The sequence below is a fragment of the Gymnoscopelus microlampas genome (assembly GCF_963454915.1).
Source record: "Gymnoscopelus microlampas genome assembly, chromosome: 20".
Lineage (NCBI taxonomy): Eukaryota > Metazoa > Chordata > Actinopteri > Myctophiformes > Myctophidae > Gymnoscopelus > Gymnoscopelus microlampas.
In genome coordinates this window covers 42,842,118-42,860,481 of record NC_139957.1, presented here as the reverse complement: position 1 = coordinate 42,860,481, position 18,364 = coordinate 42,842,118, and positions in this window count along the sequence as shown.

Below are 18,364 nucleotides of genomic sequence, written 5' to 3'. Positions count from 1 at the left end.
GGCTCCAGACGTCACCTCTGTCACCCGCGCTTTAAACTGCCCTGTTATCCTCTCACACAACGCTGGGACACACACACCCGAAAAAAAGAAAAAAAAATCTTATAATTCTTCTTGACTCTGGGAGTGTACAAAATTGAGCTTGAGCTGGTTGGGAACCACTATAATATGTAACAGGGGTCTTCAACAGGGGGTCCGGGACCCCTAGGGGGTCCTCAGAGTTACTACAGGGGTTGCGCCAAATCTTTGTCTGATATGATTTATTTGTTTTATCTTAACCTTTTTGGCTAAAGGAGAACTTTAGCCAAACATAGCAGATCAACAAGCTCACAACGCCTCGCGCTGCGAGGCGTTGTGAGCTTGTTGATCGGCTATTTTTGGCAAAGAGGTATAGGTGTAGAGGGGAAAAAAGAGCAGACCAAGTTAAAAAAAAAAAGTTTAATCTGAGACAATATAGAGGGGGTCCCTGCTTCATCTCTCTCTCAGCTAGGGGGTCCTTGGCCTGACATATAATGTACCTTGTCTTGTAGAGAGAGAGAGAGAGAGAGAGAGAGAGAGAGAGGTGGGGGGGGGTTCCTTTTTAAGAACCATTCGAGTTTTTATTTATTTACAGTTATTGTCAGATACTCCCTAGGAAGTAGACAGTGAATGCAGGTTTTGGTAGACACTCCCTAATCCCCCCCCCCCCCCCCCCTCCTCCACACCTGCTGTAAACAAACAGACAGACACAAGCTCTGTTATGTTTGGAAGTAAAACAGTGGAATAAACAATGTGTAATGTAATGTTACACCTCATGGAGGTTGAGTAGAGAGTTGTCAGTGTCTGTGACAGTTGAAAGAGAAGTTGAATTTCTTTCAAACAGAGTGAAATCTCCAGGTGAGTGAGTTAGCTACTGTTAGCTGCTTAATGATGTGAATATGTTGTGTTGAGCTGTGTTTGATTGCTGACACAACATAAAGGTTGTGTGTGTGTGTGTGTGTGTGTGTGTGTGTGTGTGTGTGTGTGTGTGTGTGTGTGTGTGTGTGTGTGTGTGTGTGTGTGTGTGTGTGTGTGTGTGTGTGTGTGTGTGTGTGTGTATTTCAGTAGTGGATACATCTGTACATAATGTTGTCTTATATCAGTTCAGATACAATGTTTTCACTGAATGTTTACACCTAGCATAGAGATGCTGAGGTTCATGTTGTTAAGGGGAAACAATGTAATCTATTTCACACTGCTTGGTGTCAGTGTTTCAGTAAATTAAACCATCACTCTTTACCCATGATGGTTTAATTGAAAGTTATATTGGAGCAGGGTTAGGGTTAGTTTTACAACCTGTTTCGCACACCTAGTTTACAATTTAATATCTCCATTTATTCAGGCATACCCTAGTCACCATTAGGTGTAGCTCTTTTATAATGTGTGCATGTTTAAAAATGTCTCCTTTCTTTCTTTCTTTCTGACACTCAAGGCTGATGGTGTCCCTCCCAAGCTACTGTACTCCGGACCATTAGGAGCCATGGACACAGTACCAGAGCCAAAATGATGATGACCCCCAGCCGTATGTATGGAGGATGGAGATGACTGGAGATGCCGCTGGAGGGCCTCTATCCAAAGTTTGACCCTGGCCATCACTTACACAACTGATGAGGTCAAGTAGAAGACGGCTCAAGGTAGGAACCTTTTTGTTGTTGCTGCTGCTGCTTGTGTTGTATGCTGTGTGGACACTGATGTGATTCAAGCTGGTGTACTTGATAACATTATTTTTCTCTAGTAAATACCGGTCCATATCTATCGGGCAGTATATGAATTAAATACATCAATAAACGTAGGAAACTTCTCATTAAAATTAATATTTGGGTTTTCCAGAGAAGAGATCTTACAAACATTGGCGATGCTCAGAGCGAGGTTCCAGATATATTCTTCTGAAGTTCTAAACAGAGACACAGAGTCGTATACACATAGCGTGAGTTTACGCCTTGCGTCATCATGTCAGCTGTCGTCCTGCTTTGTTTCCTTGGCAACTAGGTTCATGGCAACCTCAACCTACTGTAAAGTAGGTGTTTTTTCAACCGATTTCATGTCAAGGTCCATATTATTTATTGGGTATTTGAGCCACGGAACCACCATTTGATGAGATTTAGACTCTCAGACCCAAAACGTAGAATATTTTGTTATCGTTGGATAAGATTTTGTCCACAATTCCATCCATGCTGTGGTACCATAGGAGAGATAACAGGCAAACGTTGATCAAAAATAACAATTATTTAATTAAGTAATGCAGATGTTTAACAATAATGTAACTCTTGAGAGCGTGAAATGAAACCAAATGGACCCGTAAAGGTCCATTTGGTTTCATTTTACGCTCTCAAGAGTTAAAGATCTAATAAGGGTTGATTTGGTTACCAACTCTCCATCATTTAGCTGGCTGGTTGAGAACCACTGCTGTAAACATTCCGAGATTAACCTACTATCTTAATATTGTTGACTTATACTAGGAGCCATCCAACAAAAGCTAAGTTGCAGGCACTGCCTGAGGGACCCAGGAAGTTCAACCAAACTGACACAGAAGAGGCACGCTTGGCTAGCAAATACTGTATGAACAAAGCAAAGCAAAAAGCAAAGTTTGTTGTTTACCCAGGGTGTCGGACTAAGCACGAAGCTTGTTTCCAGCCGGACCCTGCATGGAAGCCTTGCTCAAGGGCTATTCAGCGGTGATTCATGATTGATGTGATGAATTGGGGAATCGAACTAGGGACCTTCCGGAATCAAAGCCGCCCCTCTAACCACTAGGCCACCGCTGCCACAACAACAAGCACATACAAATGAAATATATCTTTATGAGATTGACGAATACATATTTATAGATCTATCTGTACTATTACTGTCATTTTGAGACCCAATGACTGGGTGGCAATGAAACATGTTCAGTGACTGTTTCTGGCTCTGGAATCGAACCCAGATGATCTACAGTGTGTCTGTTGTGTTGTGTCTGTCGTTGAAGCGCCATGTCGTTGAAGGCAGTGAGTCGCAACAGGGAACAGTGTATAAGTGTGTGTATGCAATCTGGGAACCCATTTGGTTTAAACTATGGACTATATAAACTAATATGTTTACGCCGAGGGCCTCGTCCAGTAGTGCTACTTTCAGACACGTTTACGTTCAACAGCTTTTTCCTCCTGGATTCATTCCATCGCTGGATTGGTGCTTAAGCCACTTAGACCGGGAACGCATCTGTGTCATTTTATAGATTTATTTTGGCTATTCAAAAAAAAGCAGATCTACAAGCAGATCTACAAGCTCATAGCGCGGCACTCGGTGCCGCGCTATGAGCTTGTAGATCTGCTATGTTTTGAAAAATCGTGCAATTTTGTGCAAAGTTTGTGCAAATCTTTGAATATATATATTTTTAAAGCGAGCATTTGTAACTCAAATCTTTGCTTCTGGGGGATTCTACAAATGTCTTCTAAATCCTAACAGTTAAAAATAAATTATGTTCCTATAATATCAGTTGGTTCTGAAATCTTTTCATGTCAAGGACCCCCAAAATTGTAAAAATGTATTTGGCCACGGACCCCCATCTGAAAATATGTTGTTCCAGGGACCCCCCAGAAGCAAAGATTTGAGTTAAAAAGGTTTGCTTTAAAAACATATATATATATATATATTCAAAGATTTGCACACATTTTCACGCCTTTTTTTTTTGTTCAAAAATAGCAGATCTACAAGCTCATAGCTCATGAGCTTGTAGGTCTGCTATTTTTGAATAGCCAAAGAAATCTTAAAATGACACACAGATGCGTTTTCCGGTCTTACTGGCTTAAAGGCCCTCAACAGCTCAGCTCTGCTGTTTCATGTAGTGTTGTTGGTGTTCTGTTCTGCTTTCTAGAGGCACAGGGGACCTTCATTCCTCTCTCTCTCTCTCTCTCTCTCTCTCTCTGCCTCGCCGCCCGGTTCCTGGACTCGCTCTTTCTCTCTCTCTTTGGTCTCAATTGCAAGCAGCTGCTGCCTGCATGCCCACCTCCTCCTCTCCTCTCCTCCTCCTCCCCGCCTGTTCCAGAGCACCAGGCCCTCCGCCCGCCTATACGCTCTGCAGTGCCTATCTCCCCCGGGGATCGAACAAACAGCGGCCGCATTTATTCCTATGAAATCATTCCAACAGGGTAGCTTTTAACCCCTTAACACCGGGAAAGCATTTTTTTTTTTAGATTTACTTTAACTGTTATTTTATACTTTGAGCTATAAAAAAAATAACAGATATATCGCAGGCGCGATCTTGGGAGTGAGACTGTGTTGATACTGTACAAGCGCATCACTTCAGTTTGGGTCTTTTTTTTTCCATTACGGGAACTCATCTGTGTCATTTTAAGATTTTAGCATATCTGGTATATCTGCTAAAAAATAGCAGATATACAAGCTTATAATGAGCTTGTAGATCTGCTATTTATGAAAAAAGCTGGAACATTTTTGGAAATCTTTGAATTTTGTAAAGCGAAATGTATTAACTCAAATATTTGCATCCCGGGGGGGTCCCTGGAACAATATGTTTTGAGGTGCGGGTGTAGTTGGCAGCCAAATACATATACTGGGGGTCCTTGACATGAAAAAGTTTTGAGCACCACCGATATAAAAAAACATGTTTTTCAGAAAAGTGTTAGGATTTAGAAGACGATTTGTAGAATCGGCGTCAGGTCTTAATGGGTTAAAAGATGTCACTTCCCATTTTGTCCGGCGTGCCGTGGGGGGAGAATGGATAGAGTAGAGAGAAGCCTATATTAATGTGTGATGATGCATCATCATGGACCCTGACACGTTTGTTCTCTCCCAGGGAGACCAGGGAGAGGTGTTCTACTTTTTGAGAACATGTCTGGATTTTTTGACGTGGAAAAATAGAAAAAGGAGGGATTTTTGATTGGTTTTAGTTTGCAGAAAGTAAGATTACATATAGGAACCACAGGACTTTTTTTGTTATCCTTTTGGCCTTAAAGGGATAGTTCACCAAAAAAAAAAAATGTAAACGATTCGTCACCTCATGGAGACTTGAATTAATGGATTTTTTTTTGTTTTTGTCACTTTCCTAAGCCAATAATTTGATGACCAGTGGACCGGTAGGCAGCGGTTCCGGTAGGAGATACAAAGGAGACTTTTTGTGTCTCCTACTGGAACCGCTGCCGGTCATCAAATTATTGTCTTAGGAATGAGACAAAAACTAAACAATATATCCATGTATTCAAGTCTCCATAGAGTGACTAATCCATAGAAAAAAAAGTCATTTTGGAGGTGAACTATGCCTTTAATGTCCGACTGTACCATGTGTTGTTTACATTTCTGAAAAAGTATTCTATCAATCAATCAGTGAGTTGTGAATTGAAGCCAGAAGGATGGAATTGTGATTACAATATCTTGACTGAATATTGATTACAGAGGGCAGATCAGCATCATTACGGCAGTCAGATATAGATCTAGTTACAATAGTTTAAAGCAGGGGTCTTCAACAGGGTGTCCGGGACCCCTAGGGGGTCCTCAGAGTTACTACAGGGGGTCTGCCAATTTTTTTTTTTTTACTTGAACCACTTGAACCCTAGCATCCCTTTTCTAAGGAGAACTTTTGCCAAAAATAGCCGATCTACAAGCTCACAACGCCTCGCAGCGCGAGGCGTTGTGAGCTTGTAGATCTGCTATTTTTGGCAAAGAGTTATAGGTGTAGAGGGGAAAAAAGAGCAGCAAAAGTTTATCTGTAACACAATTTTATACAATATTGAGGGGGTCCCTGCTTCATCTCGCTCTCAGCTAGGGGGTCCTTGGCCTGAAAACGTTGAAGACCCCTGGTTTAAAACTAAAATAGTTAAATGTATCAGAGAGCGGTGGTACGTACACATTAAAGCAGGTTTGATTGGCTGGTTATGTACATAGTAAAGAATAAAGAGGTCAACATTCCTAAAGCTCCACTGATGACATACTGATGAAGAGGATAACCATGATGAGTGCAGCCGTTTTATTTCAACTTCACCACACCCACATACGCACACACACACACACGCACGCACGCACGCACACGCACACGCACACACACACACAGGCACACGCACGCACGCACGCACACGCACGCACACACACACGAAAGCATGCAAGCGCTTGTAATTAAGGCCCAGTAAATGAAGCCAGGCTCAGCGGTTCACTGCAGTGTCACCCAGTAGGTGACATGAAACAGTGTCACCCAGTGGTGACATGAAGCAGTGTCACCTTTGGGTGACACGAAGCAGGGTTTCAGGAAGGTGACAAGGTGACAGGCGGTCGGGGAGTGAGGAAAGGAAAGAGCGTGCTTGGCTGAGGGCGGTGTGACCGACCACAGGTGTCACATCAGCAAGAGGACATACCAGGAGGAAAGATTTAATTTAGACTTTATTTAACCCATTCAATCCTGGAACGCATCTGTGTCATTTTAACATTTCTTTGGCTATTCAAAAAGTAGCAGATATACAAGCTCATAGCGCGGCACCGAGTGCCACATTATTGCTTCACATCGCGTTTGTACCGCTTGGCCAATGTACTGTAAGTCCCTGATTGGCCAACCCCCTACCCTTCGGCTTATCCGATCTTCGCTTAACGTTTGTGCCACATAGACGATGTGTGTCTCTATATCTGTCTGTCTGTCTGTCTATCTGTCTGTCTGTCTGTCTGTCTGCCTGACACGTATTAGCCCGCAGACCCCCATTTGAAAATATATGCCAGGGACCCCCATAAGAGAAGATCTTTACAGCTCTAGCAGTGATTCTCAACCAGTTTAATTTCAAGGACCCCCAGTTTGACATGCACTAGGCTACGGACCCCCATTTAAGGGCATTTATATCTCTGAGACCCCAATTTATATCGTAAAATCAATGTTAATTGAACTCAGAGAGTGTACACTCTCTGAGTTACAGACCCATAAGGGTCCTTTTGCTTTGTAACTATCTATCATTTAGCTGGGGACTCCCTCAAGGACCCCTGGGGGTCCTCGGACCCCACTTTGAGAACCAATGCAGTAGCATACAGTAATAGTTTTGTCACCAGTTGTTGATAACTTCCGTTGATTTGACGTTCATCGTACTATGGTGTGTGTGTGTGTGGGTGGTGATGTTTGTTATAGCCATGATGAACAAGCTGTTATCCAAATGCAAAGCCCTCCACCACATGGCTAACAAACTTGTGACAATAAGCTACTTTAAATCTTTATTTATGAGGCTTTCCTTTCATTTAGTCCAGGGGTCTTCAACAGGGGGTCCGGGACCCCTAGGGAGTCCTCAGAGTTACTACATGGGGTCCGCCAAATGAAATCTTTGTATGATATGATTTTTCTTTTTTTATATTAACCACTTGAACCCTAGCATCCCTTTTCTGAGCAGAACTTTAGCCAAAAAATAGCAGATCTACAAGCTCACAACGCCTCGCGCTGCGAGGCGTTGTGAGCTTGTAGATCGGCTATTTTTGGCAAAGAGTTATAGGTGTAGAGGGGATAAAAGAGCAGCAAAAGTATATCATTGTATACAATATAGAGGGGGGTCCCTGCTTCATCTCTCTCTCAGCTAGGGGGTCCTTGGCCTGAAAACGTTGAAGACTCCTGATTTAGTCTGTTAGCTGTATTGTGACATTGTGGTTTCCATGTCACTGTGGTGTACAGTGTAAAGATCACCTTGCCACGACCCTAGCTGTTAGAGAGCTGGCATGCAGTCTGGACAGTCTCTGCTCTCGGGCCCCTGCTGCCCTGAGCGGCTCCACATGACCCCTGGAACAGTCATTATGAGGCCCCTAGGGGCCAAACGAGCTCTGCCCTGCCCCTGGTTGCATGGTGCTCTGCTCTGGCACACACACGTTTAACCTGCGTTAGCGTCATGCTATTCATCTGACAGTTATAGTTATTAGTACGAGACGTTGTGGTGTTCGTTGGGACGCTGTTCCTCTCAACGTTGGGTCTGGGGGGCCACACCCAGAGGTCCAAATTAGACCCTTAGTGTCAGTAACTCTTAAGCGCTTAACTGGCTTCAGGCGCCACATTGTGTCACCTACGCTTTAAACTACTGTAGTATCCTCAAGGTTCAAGGTTGTACTTTACTAGACGTTCGGGCCGCTACGCGGCCCGAACGTCTAGCGTGACGCGTCGTTCACTTTGCAGTGCCACCTTACAGGCACCTAAAGAGGTGACTAGCATCACCTCTGCAAGGACCCAAACCCACTTTGTGATTACTCACACCTGGCATGGCAGACCTGTGAGCAGTGTGCAGTGGTGTACAATGTTAAAAGAGAGACCAAATGGCAGGAGATGAAGTGAGCAGTTTATTGGTGTAAAAGGTGTATAAGAATGAAATGGTGTGAAAGACAGTGGCGACGTCGTCAGGCCCACAGGTTGTCATGGCAGAGCCTGCAGAATGGGAGAAAAGGCGAAGGCAGGAGTCAAGCACACAATGTGAGACGTCCACCATGGATCATGTGAGAGTGAAGACAGTGATGTTTGTGTGAAGTTGTAGGCATTGTTAGTTATGTAGAGCAATCAGAAACGACACATGGGAGAATGCGATAGCCTTACCTCAGTGGGGAAGAAGCACTTTTGTGAAAACCACGTTTTCAGTGACGTTTTCAGTGACGTTTTCAGTGACGTTTTCAGTGTGGTTTTCCTGCTGGTGTATGGCATACTTCAGGGCTGCTGGGTCACCGGTTCTTGAACTGGCAACATAGAGCTGTCCGTGAGTGAAGACAGGGGATCGAAGCCAGACCGGCGTGATGTCAGGGTCGTGAGATTACGTCACACTGGCGTTGTGTCCATATTCGGGACGACCGTCTCATCGTGATGTCAGATTACGTCACACTGGCGTGATGTCAGATTACGTCACACTGGCGTGATGTCAGATTACGTCACACTGGCGTGATGTCAGATTACGTCACACTGGCGTGATGTCAGATTACGTCACACTGGCGTGATGTCAGATTACGTCACACTGGCGTCGCATACGGACAACCGACATGGCGCAGGATTCAAATTGTATATATATAGATTGTTACATCTTGTGTACAGGTACATAAGAGTACAACTTATTTTGTTTTGGCTTCTTTCAGACAATGCAGCAGCATAGTTAATGACAACAATAGAATAATTATAGAAAATGTGAAAAGATTTAAAGAAAAGAGAGTGCAAAAAGAGAATAAAAAGATGTGCATAAAAATAAAACAACTTGGTATATTGTATACACCACCAGCATTTGTGTAAACAACATTCACAGTATATTCTATATACAGCAGATTAGGTACAGTAGGTGCAGTTCAGGCATAATAGTGCAATAAAAGGACGGATGGTTGGGTGGGGGGGGGCAGCTTAGCATTTCCATTTGCCCTGGTTGGTTCTGGTTCTTGTCAGATGGTTCATGTACCTGATTGTACTGTATGTGGAAAGAAGAAGCTTTTTTGCAGTCTATTGCTATAGTAGCTTTTAGGCTGCGTAGACGTTTTCCATGCGGTAACATCTCAAACAGACAGTCTGTGGTTGGGATGGTTTGGATCTTTGATGTTTCCTCATGCTTTGCTGACACAGCGTTCATCGTGCAGGGCTTGGATGGGGGGGGGTCACATCCGCTGATGCGTTCGGCTGTCCGCACGACCCTCTGCGTTGCCTTGAGGTTGAGCTCGGTGCAGCATGAGCTCACACACATGCTGGGGCAGACACCCCAAAATCATAAGTTCTCAGTCGTCAATTGTTCTATTTGTACACTCTCAGAGTTAAATTAAACCAGTAGTGTGAAGTAGCTAAGTACATTTACTTAAGTACTGTACTTAAGTACAATTTTGAGGTGTTTTTACTTTACAGGAGTATTTCCAATTTTCAGTATTTTTACTTCTACTCCACTACATCTCGGATCCAAATATTGTACTTCACTACATTTAATTGAAAACTTAAGTTACCAGTTACTTTGTAGATTTTGTTATTATTATTACAAAACATACATTAGACATACATCTTAAATCTTGGCCATTTGAAAATAGCCGATCTACAAGCTCACAATGCGTCGCGATGCGACGCATTGTGAGCTTGTAGATCCGCTATTTTCTAAAGATTTTTATTCATTCCATACAGTACATTAAAACGGTACATCTACTTTGCAGTTTTGCTACTTTTACTTAAGTGGGTGAAAAAATTGTACTTTTTCCACCACTGAAACGAACACTGATGATTTTACAGTGTAGATTGGGGTCCCATGCAGAGTCTTTTTGACTACAGAACATACCTCTGTCTGCCATATATCCCCCTGCAGACTTCCCTTGGAATCTGTGCAGAGTTTGGGATAAATTAAGAAAATAAGCTCTGTAGTAAACAACACCGCACGGAGGGGTCGTTTCAGGAAGACGTACGATGTGGAAACGTGATTGTTTTATCGCATTAGTGTCAACAAATTGCCTCGATATGGTCCTTCAATATGTTAATGTAAGCCCTTTGCGAAGGCTACTGCTATATCCAACCCAGCTAATGGAAAAGAATGTTGTATACAATACTGGTTTTCTATTTCCATTAGAATTACAGCAAAAAAAAAAGACTTGATTAACCCGCTTTATTTAATTAAGACCGGGAACGCATCTGTGTCATTTTGAGATTTCTTTGGCAGCTGTTCAAAAAACAGCAGATATACACATTTCAAATAATTGTAGTGGAGTAGTGAAGTGAGTAGAAATATGCAGTATTGAAACATGACGATATCCTTGTGAAGTGAAAGTACAGTAGCTCAAAGTTATGCTAGTACTTGAGTAAATGTACTCGGTTACCTTACTTCCACCACTTTGGCTTGGTTTCCTCCTTAACAGACTGTGAGGAAAGAGAGTGCATGGGGGAACTGGAGTGTGTTTGAAAACTTCTCATCCCCAATTGAGCATTAATCTTCCGTACAAACCCACTGACTGGAAAATGATCCCCCTCTGGATCCTTCTACACTAGTTACACATCACATTACAACTCCTCCACTGGACACTTCACTGAGAGAGAGAGCAAAAAGTAGAAGAGAAGACATGGACATCATGGTGTAAACACGCTACAGACGTCTATTTGTGGACGAGACAATGAGCAGAATGTTGGGGGGGTCGTGGGGCGGTCAGTCTCATTGGTCATTCTGCTGACACGCTGTATATCTGAGCAACTTTTTACACTCTCACTGTTCAGGCCAATCAGAAGCAGAGTTACTGAGACGCTGGCCAAGAGAAACAACACTCACATTTATACTGCTCTGACCGCTCTGATGTCTGAGGTCCACCCATGGGGGGTCAGGGGGTCTGAGGTCCACCCAGGGGGGTCAGGGGGTGGCTGTAGAGCAGGGGTCTTCAACAGGGGGTCCGGGACACCTAGGGGGTCCTCAGAGTTACTACAGGGGGACCGCCAAATGAAATCTTTGTATGATATGATTTTTCTTTTTTTTATATTAACCAGTTGAACCCTAGCATCCCTTACTTCTATTGGAGTGTCTTTTTGAACCCACCAAAAGCCCTACAGCCCACTGTGGCTCTCAAACCTTTATTAAAGGACTTGTGTCTCAGCTGGATCCAGAAAAATCACACCCAGTGTGAAGTGAGTGGTGCCTTTGATGAGTTGATTTCATTAAGCTATATGAACTAGAGGAACAATGTTAAATCCCTGTTCATTCATTTCAAGGCCGCTTAACTGGAACACAGAGGGGGCGGGCGTAGGCAATTACAGCCTGTCCCTATTGGCCGTTTAAGAGCACCTAGCAAGTTTGGGAAGTCCTCAGAGTTGCTGCAGGGGTCTGCCAAATCTTTGTGTGATAGGAAGTGTTTTTAATGTTATTCTTTTACATTAACCACTTGAAGCCTAGCATCACTAAACTGAGGGGAACATTGGCCGACAAACAGCAGATCTACAAGCTCACAACCAGGGGCGGACTTAAGGATCTGGAGGCCCCAGGCGAACGGTAGTATGAGGCCCCCCTCGCCAGATTTTTTTAACAGAATAGATGTAATTTCCAGTATTCTGGTGCATTTTGGGAGTTTGATACTTCTATCAGGCTTTACTAACATGGGATCCATTAAAAAGCTAAAGGTAGGCTTACAGAAATGTATTTGATTTTTTTTTTTCATGAGGCCCCCTAACTCTTGAGGCCCCAGTCGGTCGCCTAACCTTGCCTACAGTTAAGTCTGCTACTGCTCACTAAGGCTCGCACTGCAAGGCATTGTGAGCTTGTAGATCTGCTATTTTCGGCAAAGAGGTAGAGGGGGAAAAAGAGCAGACCAATTACAGTACATGTTTTCTAAGTATTGAGGATTTACACATTAACATGCAGCTACACAATGATAGTGCTGTCAAACAAGTCCATGAAAAAGTTTAATGCAACACAATTTCATACAATATGTAGTGAGGGGGTCCCTGCTTCAACTCTAGCTGGTTCAGCTAATAAGGGGTCCTTGACCTGAAAAGCGTTGAAGACTCCTGCCCTATACCCGACGCATTGTGAGCTTGTAGATCGGCTATTTTCAAATGGCCGAAATGTATATATAGGGCTGAAGTGGGTAATGTGTGTTTTGTAATAATAATCAAAATCTACAAAGTGTAACTAGTAACTCAAGTTTTTAAAATCATTGTGGTGGAGTAAAAGTACAATATTTGCCTCTGAGATGTAGTGGAGTAGAAGTAAAAGTACTGAAAATTGGAAATACTCCAGTAAAGTAAAAATACCTCAACATTGTATTTAAGTACAGCACAGAGTAAAAGTACTCAAGTGCTGGACTCTTGTCACATCAGAGCAGCACTACACCGCCCTGACACTGTGCAAAACTGTGTGAAACGCTGCCCCCAGCTGTTGGAATGCCAGCGCACTGACACAGTGCAATGTGGAGAATTCATTTATCTCTGAGTGGCGTCTGAGAATGTCTGAGAATGAACCTCTGACATGTTTGTTTGCTTTTCTTTGTACTTTGTCATACTTACTGTAAATTAAGCCATAAAGACCGGGAACGCATCTGTGTCATTTTTTTTTAGATTTGAGCCATAACCATTATTTAATACTTTGGCTATTCAAAAATAGCAGATATACAAGCCCGTAGAGTGCCGCCTTACGAGCTTGTAGATCTGCTATTTTTTGAAGAATCTTGAATTGTGTGCAAATCTTTGAATATATATATGTGACCAAATTCTGGGAGACAGTCATCTAGCATTTTTTCATTTTCATTTTTTCATGTCATATGAAAGCAGGGAATCATAGGAAGGGAATTACATATTTTTAAAGCGAACATTTGTAACTCAAATCTTTGCTTCTGGAGGTCCCAAAATATTGTGCAAATGTTCGCTTTAAAAATATATATATTCAAAGATTTGCACAAATGTTCACGATGAAAACTAGCAGATCTACAAGCTTGATGTAGATCCACTATTTTTGAATAGCCAAATAAATCTTAAAATGACACAGATGCGTTCCCGGATTGAATGGGTTAACACTGAAATATGCTGTATAGTGACAGACAGTATTTCTTGCAAACTGTGCAGAAGTTGAACCACTTAAACCCTCTGGAGTGAACTGGACCTGATTTGGTTCTGTACTTGGACTGATGATCGCTACAGTGAAGTGTGTGTGTGTGTGTGTGTGTGTGTGTGTGTGTGTGTGTGTGTGTGTGTGTGTGTGTGTGTGTGTGTGTGTGTGTGTGTGTGTGTGTGTGTGTGTGTGTGTGTGTGTGTGTGTGTGTGTGCGCGTGCTTTGACCGATCAAAGCCATGTTTCGTGTGCATAATGCCAGAAGGCCACAGCAGTACCTCCAAACATTTTCTGTGTGATACTTAAAAAAAAAAAAATATATATATATATATATATATATATATATATATTATAATTTTATAATGGACGTCAAAGGGGCTCTGAATAGGCTGAAACCTTGCCCAAATTGGGAATGGATTTATTTTTTATTCTTTATTATTATTCAGGCATAAGGATTCAATGGGATGTAACCTTTCCGTTTAAATAAATACAGAGACGTTGATGAAAGACGTACTTTATTGAACTGTGAGCTGAATGAAGTTGCAGCCGTCCGTCTGCTCTGTTCCTCTTGTCAAACAATACATTATGTCACTCACCAGAGAAGTCCTAACACACAACGAGGAACCTATCCTCAGGTCAACCTGCTCTTCCACACCGTAAACATCTGGAGGGTCCATTTCTCTCTGAAAGTGTGGAGGTCTTTTTTTTATTAACACGTTCTCTGTGTAGCATTTAGAGGCCTCTGCCTGATGACCAAAAGCCTAATTAATATCTCCCCCGGCCAAAGGGGGAATTCCCCTTTTAGGCTATGTGTTGGCTTTCCACGCGGTAGACCCCGGGTTCGATTCCCGGGTGTTTAACAATGGTCACCGAATGATAAGAATATAATGGTTGAAAATGGGTGAAGTGCTCCTTTAAAGGTTTGAGTTGAACATTATGTATGTGGTTCCAACAGGAACCTGATCGTCCTGAAGTACAGCCACGCCCACAGTCCCTACCGCAAGCTAAACGCATTACAACTACCGCAATTACACTCATTTTTGTCATTTGCTAAATAAATAAACTCTAGAGATGCCCGCAGCGGAGCCCAGCGCTGCTTTAGCAGGGAGATGGATTAGATAATCCTGCCCCCCCCCCCCCCCCCCACACTGAATTTCTACCTTGTTTCAGAGCTGCCTATTAAATGATGCAGAAAATCTGCGTAATGAAAATGATGCAGGTGGGAAAGACATTATGGACGTGAGAGGCTTTTTCTGCTACCATTTCAGAGAGAGAGAGAGAGAGAGAGAGAGAGAGAGAGAGAGAGAGAGAGAGAGAGAGAGAGAGAGAGAGAGAGAGAGAGAGAGAGAGAGAGAGAGAGAGAGAGAGAGAGAGAGAGAGAGAGAGAGAGAGAGAGAGAGAAATGGCCTGTTATAGCGTTATGCTGCATTCCCGGCTAATGACCGCATTCTGCTTGAGCAACAAGCAATGCTTGACTTAGACCTAACTAACGTGGAAGGAAAGAAATCGTGGCAGTTATTATGGGCGGAAACCTTGTATGTCTTTTCAGAAAATACAAAAAAGTTCTTAGTTCAGTCACATGCTCGTTGCTAATTTTGCTCTTTTATTTGGTTTGGTATTCATGAAACCCACAGATACACTACGGCACTACAGTATGTAACAATAAAACTTAATGTTGTCCAATCTGTATGGTTAATGCAATATAACACCAAGGGTCTTCAACGTTTTCAGTTTTCAGGTTTCAAGTTTCTTTTTACTTAGTCTGCTATTTTTTCCCTCTACATCTATAGCCTCTTTGCCAAAAATAGCCGATCTACAAGCTCTCAACGCCTCGCAGGAGAGCTTGTAGATCTGCTATTCTCGGCTAATGTTCCCCTCAGAAAAGGAATTCTAGGGTTCAAGTGGTTCATGTAAAAAACTAAATCCTATCACACAAAGATTTGGCGGACCACCTATATTAGCTCTGAGGACCCCCTAGGGGTTCCGGACCCCCTGTTGAAGACCCCTGACTTATATAATTGGGGTGGTTGTATTTGGTCTCCCTGCTCTTCTATTGAGACATTTAGATGGTGTCAAAGGTCATGTCTCACCTATAGACACAGGATCTGACACGGAATTTGACCTGATGGACAAGATTTAATTTATCCCCTGAGCAAGCAGGCAGCAGGCTCTATTAGCTCAAAGGTAAAAATGTCAGCGCTTATTGCGCAGGAAACCGGGTTCAAATCCAGGGTAGAAGAGGAAACCACTGAAAAATATCACATCTACAGGCCCGCAAAGCTTGTGAGCTTGTAGATCGGCTACTTTTGTGTGATACTATCGTAGCCTACGACATATTTCATATGTTTTTTAAACAGTTTAAATATGGAGATACGAGGTTACTGCCTGACAGCCACGAAATTCTGTTTTTAAGCACTACCCCACCCAGCCAGCCACCCACAAACTCCTCAGTACATATAAAGCACACTGTGTGCAAATGAAGCAGTCTGCTAATGAAGCAAACCAAAGACCATTTATTCTATTATGTACAGCTCATTATAGGAGACTTCATAGCAAACATAATCAACATAATCAACGCCGCCGCGGTTTGCCTTGTTTTGGATGGATTTCTGCGGTTCAGTTGTGAATTAAGGAGCCGGTAGATTAAATATCAACGTAACGCACTAAAAATAATGAGCCAATATCTTACGGTAAATGACACAACACGACTCTCAGGTTATTTGAGGCAAAAAGAATCAAACGGTATGATGATGATTGTGTAAGTGGTTCACAGAAGGTCAAATAATTTATTCAAGTTTCACAGTTATAAGGCCACTGATTTAAATGTTACAATGTCAAAATGAAAGTATGTTTTACCCTGTAAACCCTGTATTGTCAGCGAATGTTTCCCCCAGAATATGGAGGCTAGGGTTCAAGTGATTAACGGCAACAAAATCAAGTTTATTATCTCTATATAAATGTGTCCATTCAGCTGTTCTTCTAGGGTTCAAAGATCATACAGTATCACAGTGTGTCTATAGTCTTCACATCGCTCCACACAGGGAACACATCTTCAATAGCAGTGGTTCTCAAACTTTTTCATGTCAAGGACCACACTTTTAGAACCTCTGTTCAAGTGAATTATGTCTTTTAATCGCGGGCCGCGTCACACGGCCATGCGGCAAAGTAAGAGTTACACTTTAGCATTGTTCTCATCAGGGACGTCTCGGGCTCTTAGAAGGTGGGGGGGATGGACTTTCGGTGGACTATACCCCTTATTTTACACTTTGGCTATTCAAAAATAGCAGATCTACAAGCTCATAGCGCGGCACCGAGTGCCGCGCTATGAGCTTGCAGATCTGCTATTTTTGAAAAATCGTGAAAAACATTTGTAACTGTTAAATGTAAACTAATTTTGTATTTTCACAATTTTGCGTTTTTTGGGTGGATTTTGTTAGTTTTTTTTTTTCGTGTTTTGGTTACTTTATTTCGGTTTTAGGGTTAGGTTATTTAATTATTATTTTTGCCTGATTTTACCGATTTATTATCAAAAACATTTTTATTTTTTTTCTCCAAAAAGTGGGGGGTATGAAATCACGGATCTGTGAGAGTGAGGGTGTCGCGTCGTACGCACAGTGAATGGCCGTGACGCCCCTGGTTCTCATGGCCTGTCTATGTTCTTGTACCGACACCCTTGTCTAATCTGATAGGATTAAAGCAGTAATAGTAAGACTACTGTCTGGACCTGACCCTTGTACTCCCTACCAGAGGAGGACAAAGTACTCAGCCCCATGTACAGTACTTCATCTGTGTCAAAGTATAGATACTCCTGGTCAAATATTACTCGACTACAAGTTACAGTAGCACTGTAAAATAAAGTAGCCTACCTGAGTTAAAGGGTTATAGTGAAAATAGCCGAGCTGCAAGCTCACAAGGTGTCGCAATGCACCGCTCTGTGAGAATGTAGATCGGCTATTTTCACTATTTGAATTAGGGCTTAAGTGGTTAATTCATAATGCACTTTTTTGTTCCCTTCCTGGAAAGGTAGTGGAGTCAATAGTACAATATTTTTCCAAGTCATAAGTATCCAAAAATACAAATACTCCAGTAAAATACAGATACTTAAAATAAAGTGTTCCTAAAGCAGCACTTTATAAATGTACTTTTGTCCAATCTTTATGGTAGAGTATGTTAATACTGTATTATTTGCTCTTCTCCTGTTCTTTTTTTCTTTTTACTTTTTTTTAGACTTTTTTAGTTTTCCTTATTTGTCTTGACTTTATGTTGAAAGGGTAGGCAGAATAAGCTATTTAGCTTCAGCCTATAACTTTTTTGAACTGATGACCAACGTATAAACTTGCAAAGTGAAGTGAAAGTACAAATGTCAGCACTTGCGCAGGAAACCAGTGTTCAAATCCAGGGTAGAAGAGGAAAGTTACATATAGTGCAGGTTTAAGTACAGTTCTCAAATGTGCATTGTTACCGTCCACTGTTGATTTTGACAGCAACTTTTTTTTTAGTCATATTCTTTTGAATGTAATTCCATTTAGTTTTAGTCATATTTTAGTCATCTGAAATGTTTTAGTTTTTGTCTAGTTTTAGTCGACTAAATCTACAGTTGATTTAGTCGACTATAATGTATTTTGGCGGTGCCTTGATGGCGTCGTAATGGCTGATTTCACACTTGGTTGCATGCTGAAAATAGCCGATCTACAAGCTCACAACGCGTCGCAGCGCGACGCATTGTGAGCTTGTAGATCTGCTATTTTCAGAGCGCAACACCCGAGCGCAACCAAACATAAAATGACTTGTCTTTTAGTTCTACTGGATCTCTTCTCCACTAGTACCTCACTGACATTTCAGTCTAGTTTTTATTTAGTTTTTATGTAGTTTTCGTCAGTGAAAAAAAGGTAGTCG